The sequence below is a fragment of the Pseudophryne corroboree genome, chromosome 8 (genome assembly GCF_028390025.1).
Source record: "Pseudophryne corroboree isolate aPseCor3 chromosome 8, aPseCor3.hap2, whole genome shotgun sequence".
In the NCBI taxonomy this organism is placed as follows: domain Eukaryota; kingdom Metazoa; phylum Chordata; class Amphibia; order Anura; family Myobatrachidae; genus Pseudophryne; species Pseudophryne corroboree.
Window position 1 is genome coordinate 376886559 of NC_086451.1, and position 7500 is coordinate 376894058.

Below are 7500 nucleotides of genomic sequence, written 5' to 3' on the forward strand. Positions count from 1 at the left end.
TGTCCTAAGGTCACTTGTTATTTTGCATGGTAGACTTATCCACAAATTAATATTCTTTTCATACAAAGTACAAGAAAATAAAATTGTCAGAAGTGGGATTTGAACCCATGCCTCTTTACAGAGACCAGAACACCCATTTAGAGGAAGAACGCAATCTTGAGTCTGGCGCCTTAGACCGCTCGGCCATCCTGACAAGTACATATGCCCATTAAATTAAGTTGCCAATAAAAGATTATAATGTACAGAAAAAGGATTTTGGGGTATCTTTCAGCCAAATAATATGTACTGCTTGAAAAAAGTAACATAAAATCAAGAACTTGGATTTATACAGTATACTACCGCTAAAGGTGAGCCATCACAATTAATACTTAAGAAAAACTGCTCAGGTTATAATGATATCCTTTATAATTACTATACAAATTATTTACTAAAATCTCTTTCAGGAAAAAACAGATTTATGTGTCTAGCAAGTAATTTTTGTAAACTTTTAGATATAGAGTCTGAGAGCCTGAATCTACTTTCTATTCCAATTTATTCTTTGTTTTATGATTTGTTTACTGAATACTGAAAGGGTGTTTTGCAAATAATACATTTGTGAAAACCTTTTTTCTACATGGAACTAAACTTAAGAATTTTTTAACCAGTCATTGTGTATTTATCACTTAGGAATAATGTCATTAATTCAACTCTATGGCAACAAGTGCAATATTGGTGTGTAGATGGGATATCATACAATTTCTCCCATTTTCAAACTATTCTGTTCCCTATGTTTCTTTAAATAATTAGGCTGCACATTGTTAGAAATAAATGGTAACAAGATTCCAATGTCCAAGAGAAGGACTTTTAAAAGAGAATGGATGTCCTAAGGTCACTTGTTATTTTGCATGGTAGACTTATCCACAAATTAATATTCTTTTCATACAAAGTACAAGAAAATAAAATTGTCAGAAGTGGGATTTGAACCCACGCCTCTTTACAGAGACCAGAACACCCATTTAGAGGAAGAACGCAATCTTGAGTCTGGCGCCTTAGACCGCTCGGCCATCCTGACAAGTAATATGCCCATTAAATTAAGTTGGCAATAAAAGATTATAATGTACAAAAAAAGGATTTTGGGGTATCTTTCAGCCAAATAATATGTACTGCTTGAAAAAAGTAACATAAAATCAAGAACTTGGATTTATACAGTATACTACCGCTAAAGGTGAGCCATCACAATTAATACTTAAGAAAAACTGCTCAGGTTATAATGATATCCTTTATAATAACTATACAAATTATTTACTAAAATCTCTTTCAGGAAAAAACAGATTTATGTGTCTAGCAAGTAATTTTTGTAAACTTTTAGATATAGAGTCTGAGAGCCTGAATCTACTTTCTATTCCAATTTATTCTTTGTTTTATGATTTTTTTACTGAATACTGAAAGGATGTTTTGCAAATAATACATTTGTGAAAACCTTTTTTCTACATGGAACTAAACGTAAGAATTTTTTAACCAGTCATTGTGTATTTATTACTTAGGAATAGTGTCATTAATTCAACTCTATGGCAACAAGTGCAATATTGGTGTGTAGATGGGATATCATACAATTTCTCCCATTTTCAAACTATTCTGTTCCCTATGTTTCTTTAAATAATTAGGCTGCACATTGTTAGAAATAAATGGTAACAAGATTCCAATGTCCAAGAGAAGGACTTTTAAAAGAGAATGGATGTCCTAAGGTCACTTGTTATTTTGCATGGTAGACTTATCCACAAATTAATATTCTTTTCATACAAAGTACAAGAAAATAAAATTGTCAGAAGTGGGATTTGAACCCACACCTCTTTACAGAGACCAGAACACCCATTTAGAGGAAGAACGCAATCTTGAGTCTGGCGCCTTAGACCGCTCGGCCATCCTGACAAGTACATATGCCCATTAAATTAAGTTGCCAATAAAAGATTATAATGTACAAAAAAAGGATTTTGGGGTATCTTTCAGCCAAATAATATGTACTGCTTGAAAAAAGTAACATAAAATCAAGAACTTGGATTTATACAGTATACTACCGCTAAAGGTGAGCCATCACAATTAATACTTAAGAAAAACTGCTCAGGTTATAATGATATCCTTTATAATAACTATACAAATTATTTACTAAAATCTCTTTCAGGAAAAAACAGATTTATGTGTCTAGCAAGTAATTTTTGTAAACTTTTAGATATAGAGTCTGAGAGCCTGAATCTACTTTCTATTCCAATTTATTCTTTGTTTTATGATTTTTTTACTGAATACTGAAAGGATGTTTTGCAAATAATACATTTGTGAAAACCTTTTTTCTACATGGAACTAAACGTAAGAATTTTTTAACCAGTCATTGTGTATTTATCACTTAGGAATAATGTCATTAATTCAACTCTATGGCAACAAGTGCAATATTGGTGTGTAGATGGGATATCATACAATTTCTCCCATTTTCAAACTATTCTGTTCCCTATGTTTCTTTAAATAATTAGGCTGCACATTGTTAGAAATAAATGGTAACAAGATTCCAAAGTCCAAGAGAAGGACTTTTAAAAGAGAATGGATGTCCTAAGGTCACTTGTTATTTTGCATGGTAGACTTATCCACAAATTAATATTCTTTTCATACAAAGTACAAGAAAATAAAATTGTCAGAAGTGGGATTTGAACCCACGCCTCTTTACAGAGACCAGAACACCCATTTAGCGGAAGAAAGCAATCTTGAGTCTGGCGCCTTAGACCGCTCGGCCATCCTGACAAGTACATATGCCCATTAAATTAAGTTGCCAATAAAAGATTATAATGTACAAAAAAAGGATTTTGGGGTATCTTTCAGCCAAATAATATGTACTGCTTGAAAAAAGTAACATAAAATCAAGAACTTGGATTTATACAGTATACTACCGCTAAAGGTGAGCCATCACAATTAATACTTAAGAAAAACTGCTCAGGTTATAATGATATCCTTTATAATAACTATACAAATTATTTACTAAAATCTCTTTCAGGAAAAAACAGATTTATGTGTCTAGCAAGTAATTTTTGTAAACTTTTAGATATAGAGTCTGAGAGCCTGAATCTACTTTCTATTCCAATTTATTCTTTGTTTTATGATTTTTTTACTGAATACTGAAAGGATGTTTTGCAAATAATACATTTGTGAAAACCTTTTTTCTACATGGAACTAAACTTAAGAATTTTTTAACCAGTCATTGTGTATTTATCACTTAGGAAAAATGTCATTAATTCAACTCTATGGCAACAAGTGCAATATTGGTATGTAGATGGGATATCATACAATTTCTCCCATTTTCAAACTATTCTGTTCCCTATGTTTCTTTAAATAATTAGGCTGCACATTGTTAGAAATAAATGGTAACAAGATTCCAATGTCCAAGAGAAGGACTTTTAAAAGAGAATGGATGTCCTAAGGTCACTTGTTATTTTGCATGGTAGACTTATCCACAAATTAATATTCTTTTCATACAAAGTACAAGAAAATAAAATTGTCAGAAGTGGGATTTGAACCCACGCCTCTTTACAGAGACCAGAACACCCATTTAGAAGAAGAATGCAATCTTGAGTCTGGCGCCTTAGACCGCTCGGCCATCCTGACAAAAACATATGCCCTCTAAATTAAGTTGCCAGTAAAAGATTATAATGTACAAAAAAAGGATTTTGGGGTATCTTTCAGCCAAATAATATGTACTGCTTGAAAAAAGTAACATAAAATCAAGAACTTGGATTTATACAGTATACTACCGCTAAAGGTGAGCCATCACAATTAATACTTAAGAAAAACTGCTCAGGTTATAATGATATCCTTTATAATTACTATACAAATTATTTACTAAAATCTCTTTCAGGAAAAAACAGATTTATGTGTCTAGCAAGTAATTTTTGTAAACTTTTAGATATAGAGTCTGAGAGCCTGAATCTACTTTCTATTCCAATTTATTCTTTGTTTTATGATTTGTTTACTGAATACTGAAAGGGTGTTTTGCAAATAATACATTTGTGAAAACCTTTTTTCTACATGGAACTAAACTTAAGAATTTTTTTAACCAGTCATTGTGTATTTATCACTTAGGAATAATGTCATTAATTCAACTCTATGGCAACAAGTGCAATATTGGTGTGTAGATGGGATATCATACAATTTCTCCCATTTTCAAACTATTCTGTTCCCTATGTTTCTTTAAATAATTAGGCTGCACATTGTTAGAAATAAATGGTAATAAGATTCCAATGTCCAAGAGAAGGACTTTTAAAAGAGAATGGATGTCCTAAGGGCACTTGTAATTTTGCATGGTAGACTTATCCACAAATTAATATTCTTTTCATACAAAGTACAAGAAAATAAAATTGTCAGAAGTGGGATTTGAACCCACGCCTCTTTACAGAGACCAGAACACCCATTTAGAGGAAGAACGCAATCTTGAGTTTGGCGCCTTAGACCGCTCGGCCATCCTGACAAGTACATATACCCATTAAATTAAGTTGGCAATAAAAGATTATAATGTACAAAAAAAGGATTTTGGGGTATCTTTCAGCCAAATAATATGTACTGCTTGAAAAAAGTAACATAAAATCAAGAACTTGGATTTATACAGTATACTACCACTAAAGGTGAGCCATCACAAGTAATACTTAAGAAAAACTGCTCAGGTTATAATGATATCCTTTATAATAACTATACAAATTATTTACTAAAATCTCTTTCAGGAAAAAACAGATTTATGTGTCTAGCAAGTAATTTTTGTAAACTTTTAGATATAGAGTCTGAGAGCCTGAATCTACTTTCTATTCCAATTTATTCTTTGTTTTATGATTTGTTTACTGAATACTGAAAGGGTGTTTTGCAAATAATACATTTGTGAAAACCTTTTTTCTACATGGAACTAAACGTAAGAATTTTTTAACCAGTCATTGTGTATTTATCACTTAGGAATAATGTCATTAATTCAACTCTATGGCAACAAGTGCAATATTGGTATGTAGATGGGATATCATACAATTTCTCCCATTTTCAAACTATTCTGTTCCCTATGTTTCTTTAAATAATTAGGCTGCACATTGTTAGAAATAAATGGTAACAAGATTCCAATGTCCAAGAGAAGGACTTTTAAAAGAGAATGGATGTCCTAAGGTCACTTGTTATTTTGCATGGTAGACTTATCCACAAATTAATATTCTTTTCATACAAAGTACAAGAAAATAAAATTGTCAGAAGTGGGATTTGAACCCACGCCTATTTACAGAGACCAGAACACCCATTTAGAGGAAGAACGCAATCTTGAGTTTGGCGCTTTAGACCGCTCGGCCATCCTGACAAGTACATATGCCCATTAAATTAAGTTGGCAATAAAAGATTATAATGTACAAAAAAAGGATTTTGGGGTATCTTTCAGCCAAATAATATGTACTGCTTGAAAAAAGTAACATAAAATCAAGAACTTGGATTTATACAGTATACTACCACTAAAGGTGAGCCATCACAAGTAATACTTAAGAAAAACTGCTCAGGTTATAATGATATCCTTTATAATAACTATACAAATTATTTACTAAAATCTCTTTCAGGAAAAAACAGATTTATGTGTCTAGCAAGTAATTTTTGTAAACTTTTAGATATAGAGTCTGAGAGCCTGAATCTACTTTCTATTCCAATTTATTCTTTGTTTTATGATTTGTTTACTGAATACTGAAAGGGTGTTTTGCAAATAATACATTTGTGAAAACCTTTTTTCTACATGGAACTAAACGTAAGAATTTTTTAACCAGTCATTGTGTATTTATCACTTAGGAATAATGTCATTAATTCAACTCTATGGCAACAAGTGCAATATTGGTATGTAGATGGGATATCATACAATTTCTCCCATTTTCAAACTATTCTGTTCCCTATGTTTCTTTAAATAATTAGGCTGCACATTGTTAGAAATAAATGGTAACAAGATTCCAATGTCCAAGAGAAGGACTTTTAAAAGAGAATGGATGTCCTAAGGTCACTTGTTATTTTGCATGGTAGACTTATCCACAAATTAATATTCTTTTCATACAAAGTACAAGAAAATAAAATTGTCAGAAGTGGGATTTGAACCCACGCCTATTTACAGAGACCAGAACACCCATTTAGAGGAAGAATGCAATCTTGAGTCTGGCGCCTTAGATCGCTCGGCCATCCTGACAAGAACATATGCCTTCTAAATTAAGTTGCCAGTAAAAGATTATAATGTACAAAAAAAAGGATTTTGGGGTATCTTTCAGCCAAATAATATGTACTGCTTGAAAAAAGTAACATAAAATCAAGAACTTGGATTTATACAGTATACTACCGCTAAAGGTGAGCCATCACAATCAATACTTAAGAAAAACTGCTCAGGTTATAATGATATCCTTTATAATAACTATACAAATTATTTACTAAAATCTCTTTCAGGAAAAAACAGATTTATGTGTCTAGCAAGTAATTTTTGTAAACTTTTAGATATAGAGTCTGAGAGCCTGAATCTACTTTCTATTCCAATTTATTCTTTGTTTTATGATTTGTTTACTGAATACTGAAAGGGTGTTTTGCAAATAATACATTTGTGAAAACCTTTTTTCTACATGGAACTAAACTTAAGAATTTTTTAACCAGTCATTGTGTATTTATCACTTAGGAATAATGTCATTAATTCAACTCTATGGCAACAAGTGCAATATTGGTGTGTAGATGGGATATCATACAATTTCTCCCATTTTCAAACTATTCTGTTCCCTATGTTTCTTTAAATAATTAGGCTGCACATTGTTAGAAATAAATGGTAACAAGATTCCAATGTCCAAGAGAAGGACTTTTAAAAGAGAATGGATGTCCTAAGGTCACTTGTTATTTTGCATGGTAGACTTATCCACAAATTAATATTCTTTTCATACAAAGTACAAGAAAATAAAATTGTCAGAAGTGGGATTTGAACCCACGCCTCTTTACAGAGACCAGAACACCCATTTAGAGGAAGAACGCAATCTTGAGTCTGGCGCCTTAGACCGCTCAGCCATCCTGACAAGTACATATGCCCATTAAATTAAGTTGCCAATAAAAGATTATAATGTACAAAAAAAGGATTTTGGGGTATCTTTCAGACAAATAATATGTACTGCTTGAAAAAAGTAACATAAAATCAAGAACTTGGATTTATACAGTATACTACCGCTAAAGGTGAGCCATCACAATTAATACTTAAGAAAAACTGCTCAGGTTATAATGATATCCTTTATAATTACTATACAAATTATTTACTAAAATCTCTTTCAGGAAAAAACAGATTTATGTGTCTAGCAAGTAATTTTTGTAAACTTTTAGATATAGAGTCTGAGAGCCTGAATCTACTTTCTATTCCAATTTATTCTTTGTTTTATGATTTGTTTACTGAATACTGAAAGGGTGTTTTGCAAATAATACATTTGTGAAAACCTTTTTTCTACATGGAACTAAACTTAAGAATTT

General features: G+C 31.5%; 8 non-coding genes across 8 annotated transcripts; all 8 read right to left on the reverse strand.

Annotated features, from left to right (window-relative positions):
• Positions 1 to 84: 84 nt before the first annotated feature.
• TRNAL-CAA (transfer RNA leucine (anticodon CAA)) lies at positions 85 to 193 on the reverse strand. The gene is made up of 2 exons: positions 156 to 193; positions 85 to 130 (listed from the first exon to the last, which is right to left on the reverse strand). It is a non-coding gene; the product is annotated as a tRNA-Leu (tRNA).
• A 749-nt stretch (positions 194 to 942) lies between these two features.
• On the reverse strand, positions 943 to 1051 carry TRNAL-CAA (transfer RNA leucine (anticodon CAA)). The gene is made up of 2 exons: positions 1014 to 1051; positions 943 to 988 (listed from the first exon to the last, which is right to left on the reverse strand). It is a non-coding gene; the product is annotated as a tRNA-Leu (tRNA).
• Positions 1052 to 1799: 748 nt separating this feature from the next.
• On the reverse strand, positions 1800 to 1908 carry TRNAL-CAA (transfer RNA leucine (anticodon CAA)). The gene is made up of 2 exons: positions 1871 to 1908; positions 1800 to 1845 (listed from the first exon to the last, which is right to left on the reverse strand). It is a non-coding gene; the product is annotated as a tRNA-Leu (tRNA).
• A 749-nt stretch (positions 1909 to 2657) lies between these two features.
• TRNAL-CAA (transfer RNA leucine (anticodon CAA)) lies at positions 2658 to 2766 on the reverse strand. The gene is made up of 2 exons: positions 2729 to 2766; positions 2658 to 2703 (listed from the first exon to the last, which is right to left on the reverse strand). It is a non-coding gene; the product is annotated as a tRNA-Leu (tRNA).
• A 749-nt stretch (positions 2767 to 3515) lies between these two features.
• Positions 3516 to 3624, reverse strand: TRNAL-CAA (transfer RNA leucine (anticodon CAA)). Its single transcript has 2 exons — positions 3587 to 3624; positions 3516 to 3561 (listed from the first exon to the last, which is right to left on the reverse strand). It is a non-coding gene; the product is annotated as a tRNA-Leu (tRNA).
• A 750-nt stretch (positions 3625 to 4374) lies between these two features.
• TRNAL-CAA (transfer RNA leucine (anticodon CAA)) lies at positions 4375 to 4483 on the reverse strand. Its single transcript has 2 exons — positions 4446 to 4483; positions 4375 to 4420 (listed from the first exon to the last, which is right to left on the reverse strand). It is a non-coding gene; the product is annotated as a tRNA-Leu (tRNA).
• A 1607-nt stretch (positions 4484 to 6090) lies between these two features.
• On the reverse strand, positions 6091 to 6199 carry TRNAL-CAA (transfer RNA leucine (anticodon CAA)). The gene is made up of 2 exons: positions 6162 to 6199; positions 6091 to 6136 (listed from the first exon to the last, which is right to left on the reverse strand). It is a non-coding gene; the product is annotated as a tRNA-Leu (tRNA).
• A 750-nt stretch (positions 6200 to 6949) lies between these two features.
• Positions 6950 to 7058, reverse strand: TRNAL-CAA (transfer RNA leucine (anticodon CAA)). The gene is made up of 2 exons: positions 7021 to 7058; positions 6950 to 6995 (listed from the first exon to the last, which is right to left on the reverse strand). It is a non-coding gene; the product is annotated as a tRNA-Leu (tRNA).
• Between the last annotated feature and the right edge of the window lie 442 nt (positions 7059 to 7500).